The sequence below is a fragment of the Budorcas taxicolor genome, chromosome 5 (assembly GCF_023091745.1).
Source record: "Budorcas taxicolor isolate Tak-1 chromosome 5, Takin1.1, whole genome shotgun sequence".
Classification (NCBI taxonomy): Eukaryota; Metazoa; Chordata; class Mammalia; order Artiodactyla; family Bovidae; genus Budorcas; species Budorcas taxicolor.
The window spans coordinates 53,684,033-53,690,313 of NC_068914.1; positions in this window are offsets into that span (position 1 = coordinate 53,684,033).

A 6,281-nucleotide genomic window follows, 5' to 3' on the forward strand; every position below is an offset into this window, starting at 1 on the left:
TAGTTATTAATACTAAGTTACATGTGTAAAGTTCTTGCTTGCTTCCTGGTACCATGGTAAATAGTTGTATCTTTTATTTCATTTAATCAGTATAAATACCTGATGAAGTAACTAAACTAGTGATTCCCATTTTACTGACAAGCTGAGACTTTAAAGAGTAAAGTCAGTGCCTAAGATCACTTAGCTGTCAATCAAAAGAACTGAAATAAGTATAAGTCCACAACTCAGACTCTTAACTGTAAGGTATATTGCATATTGACATGAGAGAGTAAATCCAGTTGATATTTTGATTATTTTTATAATTTGATTAACTTCAAATGTTTATATTCTCCAACATTTTGCTATTCTGTGCTTTAACCTGTGTCCTCTTTCGTTTGCCATCATTATCAGCTCTGTTTGTTTCATCCTTTTATTCTGTTAGCGTTAGTTGCTCAATCCAACTCTTTGTGACTCCATGGACCCACCAGACTTCTCTGTCCATAGTGTTCTCCAGGCAAGAATATTGAGGAGGGTAGCCATTCCCTTCTCCAAGGGATCTTTCCCACTCAGGGACTGAACCCAGCTCTCCTGCATTGCAGGCAGATTCTTTACCATCTGAGCCACCAGGGAAGCCCTCCTTTTATTCTACCTGTTTTTCATTATCATCTTTTCTCCCTCACCCAGATTTGGTATTTTATTCCGTAGATATTGAACACTCTGCCCAGAGAAGCATTCTTTGTACTTGACACTTGCTGCCGTTGCTGTCACCATGCCCTCTCCTGGATTCACAATCCTGAAACTCTAATTATATTTCTAAGATTTCTTAACGTGCTTTTCAGTGTCTCCAAGTGGAACACTTCTGTGTGGATTCTGAGGTCTTACTAGAGGCTTTCTGAGTTTCTTTTTATTGCTAAATGGATGCTATGGCATTCCTATTACAGTAGGTTGATGTTTCTTTATCCTGTTCTTTCAATAATTTTCTAGTACTATGAAGAAAGAGGTAGAAAAATCAATAGAATTAGAATTGAAAAGAGCCTGTGACAAGATGAAAATTGGAGAGAAACAAATTAAATGTTTTTTTTTTTCCATTCTAAATTGAAGATTGGATTAGCTGTCTCTTGCCTCTCTTAGAAAATAAAAGATGGGGAATATCTCTCATGTATCATGTCCTTACTTAGGTTGTCTTCCATGGAATACTTAATTCCATTCTGAACAAACTATCCTCTCAAAATCATGCCCTCTTGTATGTTCATAACAGGGACCAAGTTGTCCATAATAACATTTCCCATTGCCTTTTTTCCCATGAAGATCATACCTTTTGCTACTTCTTTTGATATGAATGGGGTAGGAAATGGCAACCCACTCCACTATTCTTGCCTGGAGAATCCCACGGACATAGGAGCTGGGCAGACTACAGTCCATAGGGTTGCAAACAGTTGGACACCACTAAGCAGCTGAGCAGTTGATTTGAGAGTGAGGGAAGTCATTCATATTTGAAAACCCCACTTATCAAAGCCTGCTAAATTATTCTTTACTATATTCTTTACGAAACCTGGGTTCTTGATTAACAACCTCCATGTCTCCTTTAATGCCTCCCAGATACCTAGATCCTGATCATTTTACACTCACTTATATTTGCTCTATTTCTGCAATATAGAGTCACAGAGTCTTGTTCTGCAGTCAGTTGTTAATCCATCCCTGTGGACACTCAAGATTCTTTTCAATACCCCACCCTAACTATTTTATCATTTTATCTAAATTTTCATTATCTCAATCATTGAAAACAATCTTCTAAAGCTAGATCCTCTCAACGTACCTTTATTTAATATCTAGTTCTTGACTGCTTCCATGAGGATGCCTACATTTTCCAATTCTATCTGATTGTCTAGTCAAGGGAAAGAGGCATTTTGGACTAGGACTGTGGCTGCAGAAATGGCGACATGTGGCCAAACTGGCGCTGTCATACCAAGCATTATTGATAAGTTCTAGCAGAATTTGATGTTTATTTCTTGACATTATCCTGGAAAGTTGCTTTAGTATCTCATGTGAAACCTTAAATGAAATATCTTTTTACTGGTGAAGAGGAGGTTATGTGAGATCACAGTATTCTAGTAATGGAAACATTTACTTAATATTTACTGCATATATTTTTTAATTAATAAGTTATTAAGGGTCGGGTCCTCTGCTCCATATTACCAGTGCTAATGGGCATAAAGTAGACAATGTCTCCCAGAGTTTATTAATAACTTAGAAGAAAAACAATCATTTTATTACAAAGAAGTATGATGAGTGATTTGGGAAATCATAGAAGTCTATGAAACTGTAGCAGGAACAATCCATCTAGTTAAGAAGGCAATGACATTTCATTTGAGGTCCAAAGAACAATGTGTTAACTTTATCCTAATGTTTAAGAGAGAATGTTGAAAAGCATGGGGGCCCTGGCTTCAGAGAGTTTACTGTACAGGGGCCTTCTGAGAGATCTTACTAAGAAATAGTTCAAATAATCTAGGAAACATTTTTATACCAATAGCTATTTGCACCTAAAGGAAATGAGTTCTGAATATTCATTGGAAAGACTGATGCTGAATCTGAAACTCCAATACTTTGGCTACTTGATGTGAAGAACTGACTCCTTGGAAAAGACCCTGATGCTGGGAAAGATTGAAGGCAGGAGGAGAAGGGGATAACAGAGAACGAGATGTTTGGATGGCATCACTGACTCTATGGACATGAGTCTGAGTAAGTTCCAGGAGTTGGTGATAGACAGGGAAGCCTGGCCTGCTGCAGTCCATGGGGTCGCAGAGTCAGACATGACTGAGTGACTGAACTACTGAGCTGAAAATCTACATTCAAATGTGATTAGAACTCTTTTCAAAAAGTTCTAATGATACCATTAGATACCATCTGAATGATACCATTTAGAGTAGCGTTTAGAATTCTTCTTCCCTCTAACCATTCTATATCATACCTATATTTGGGGAAAATATTTCGTTTGTTTGAAAACATATTCAAAAATCTTCACATTGAATTTAAGATTCAAAGCTATAGGTTTAGTCTTATGTAAGCTTGTAATTCATATACCTGACTCCATTTAAATTGTTTGTAATATTATCCCTTTATTTTAAATAACATTGAGTAATCAACTTTACGTTTCCTCTTTTTTAATTGTGCATATCAATTGCCACCAGCTATTCTCTTGCTGGTAGTGTCTTTTATTGATTAATATTTTTACTGCTTTTATCTGCACTACCTTGCTGATGGTTTAAACCAGAAGAGTCAGAGGCTAAATAGCAAATAGGATCAAAGTATATTGGCTGAGACAATAGTCTTAGCCAATAGTGTTAGCCAATAAAGAGAGTATTTGTATTGTGCCAATTTTAGGCAGCCAGCAGATCTTTGTCCAGTGGACCAAAATAAATACTATACCACCTGTTTAATAAATTCATTGAAAGCACATAGGTTTTGAAAACACTTGGTTTTTATCTAGAGCAACTTGTTCAGAGGTTGTGTGATACAGTCACTTCTACCATGTTTATCCTTTGTATCAGTAATCTTTCTCACTCACATCTATTGAATTTATAGAGTTAGTGTTTATTTTTGCTAAGTGAGGTAGGCTAGGATTTTACAAACAAAAAAGAGGTAAGAAGTTAAATGACTTTGCCAAGGTCGCACAGTGAGTACACAGCAGATCTGAGATGAAAATGACGGGCAATGAGCCATGGTGCCTCCCTTCCTGGGAAGTCATTTATCAGGCACTTATCCCAAATCAAGATTAATTGGGTCAGATGATAGTTCTTCCTCCACCAAAACACATTCAACAATATAGCTGCAATCTTTTATTTGTGTGTTGCCATTCTAAATGGAGTGTGTAATGAAGAAAAAAAAAAAGTAAAAGAAAACAGTTGTTTTGTACTAATTACATTGACGATATACCCTTTCACCATCACAGCATCTGTGTAAGGTACGGCATTTATAGTGAATTTTCTCACATATTATGTCCAGATAAAAGCTAAAAAGAATAAATCCATGGCTCTTCAGCGCTCTAATCTCTTACTTGTTGTTTTTAGAACTAAGGCTGCATTGAGTATGTTTCCATAAGCATTATGTTTTTCTTCGGAGTCACATTGTTCCTACTTAAATAGCCGTCCTCAGTTCTGCTGTCATAGTGGTCATAATTATACTTTAGCTAAAAACTGTTGCTGCATTTTTATGTATGACTTGGCAAAGGAGAACAGCTTTAGCTACATAGAGGTCAGTTTTTCAGAACTGGCATCAATTAAATTATTTACTAAGTGCACCAGTGTCAGAAATATTCTCCTGTGGTATATTTATAAATTTAGAGGGGAAAAACTCAACCCCCAAATCCATGTTCATTAAATGGTTAGCAGTGCTTTCTGCAACTTAATTTGAAATGGATTTTTAAACAGAGTAAAATTTTTTCTAATGGTGTCATGGAGGAGGCAATGGTTAAGTTCCTGTTTATGCTTAGGATTTAAATATCAACATTTGGTCTTCTATTTAGTTTGTGACAGTTTAAAAAAATAACACCCAGCTAGACATAATTTGGGAAAAAGTATTGTTTTTAGAAGGTAGGGTAGTATGATGGATAAAGGCCTCCATAGATCCAAATTCCACTATATACTAGCTAAAATCAATTTGGACATTTGAATTGACAAAGCATCAGTCTCTTTAATTATCTGCTCCCAGATCAGGACAAAGGTTTATTGTATTCATATCAATTCTCTTACTTCCATTGCCCACTTTTTTTTTTTTTTTAAGACCTTGGTCTCTTTTTATCAACACTTAAAAAAAATGAAGTGTAATTCACCCACTTTTGAAGTTACCAGCTGTGAGATTTGTTGACTTATTTGAAATACCTTATGGGAATGGTGGGGAAGTATGGTGACTCTGTAAAACTTTGCAAGATTTCCAAAGGTGTTGGAAAAGAGAACCTCAAGATAGTTAGCTAAGACCTGAGATCTGTTTTGCTTTCTCGTAGTAGATATTTACACTTATTAAAATATGACTTCAGATAAGGAGAATATTAGAAATAATCATTGTTCAGTCACTAACTTGTGTCCAACTCCTTGCAACCCCATGAAACGCAGCATGCCAGGCTTCCCTGTTCTAAACTGTCTCCCTGTGTTTGCTCAGATTCATGTCCCTTGAGTCAGTGATACCATCCAACCATCTCATCCTCTGCCACCCCTTCTTCTCTTGCCCTCAATCTTTCCCAACATCACCCCTTCTTCTCTTGCCCTCAGTCTTTCCCAACATCAGGGTCTTTTCCAGTGAGTCAGTTCTTTGCATCAGGTGGCCAAAGTATTGGAGCTTCAGCTTCAACACTAGTTCTTCCAATGAATATTCAGGACTGATTTCCTTTAGGATGGACTGGTTTGATCTCCTTGCTGTCCCTGGGACTCTCAAGAGTCTTCTCTAGAACTACAGTTGGAAACCATCAATTCTTTGCTGCTCAGCCTTCTTTATGGTCCAACTCTCATATCCATACATGACTACTGGAAAAACCACAGCTTTGACAATATGGGCCTAGTAGTAGGCACATTTCATTATTTTGTGTTGTTATTGTTTAGTCACTAAGGCATGTGCGGGCATGCTAAGTCACTTTGGTCATGTCCAACTCTCTGCAGTCCTGTGGACAGTAGCTGGCCAGGCTCCTCTGTCCATGGAATTCTCCAGGCAAGGTGGTTTGCCATGTCCTCTAGAACTAAGGTACATCTCATACTTATTTGAATTAGGCACATATTTTGTGCCAGGCACTGTGCTAAATGTTAAGACAGAAATAACTAATCATAGCTCTTACCTTCACTGAGCTCACAAGCTAATATGATAATTAGGCATGTGAGGAAATAATTATAATAGGATAAGTAAGTATTAGTCACTCAGTTGTGTCTGACTCTTTGCTACCCCATAGACTTTAGCCCACCAGCCTCCTTTGTCCATGGAATTCTCCAGGCAAGAATACAGGAGTAGGTAGCCATTCCCTTCTTCAGAGGATCTTCCTGACCTAGGAATCGAACCGTGGTCTTCTGAAATGCAGGCAGATTCTTTACTATCTGAGTCACCAGGTAAGCCCTGCTGCTGCTGCTAAGTCACTTCAGTTGTGTCCGACTCTGTGTGACCCCATAGACGGCAGCCCACCAGGCTCCCCCATCCCTAGGATTCTCCAGGCAAGAACACTGGAGTGGGTTGCCATTTCCTTCTCCAATGCATGAAAGTGAAAAGTGAAAGGGAAGTCGCTCAGTCGTGTCCGACTCTTTGCGACCCCATGGACTGCAGCCTAC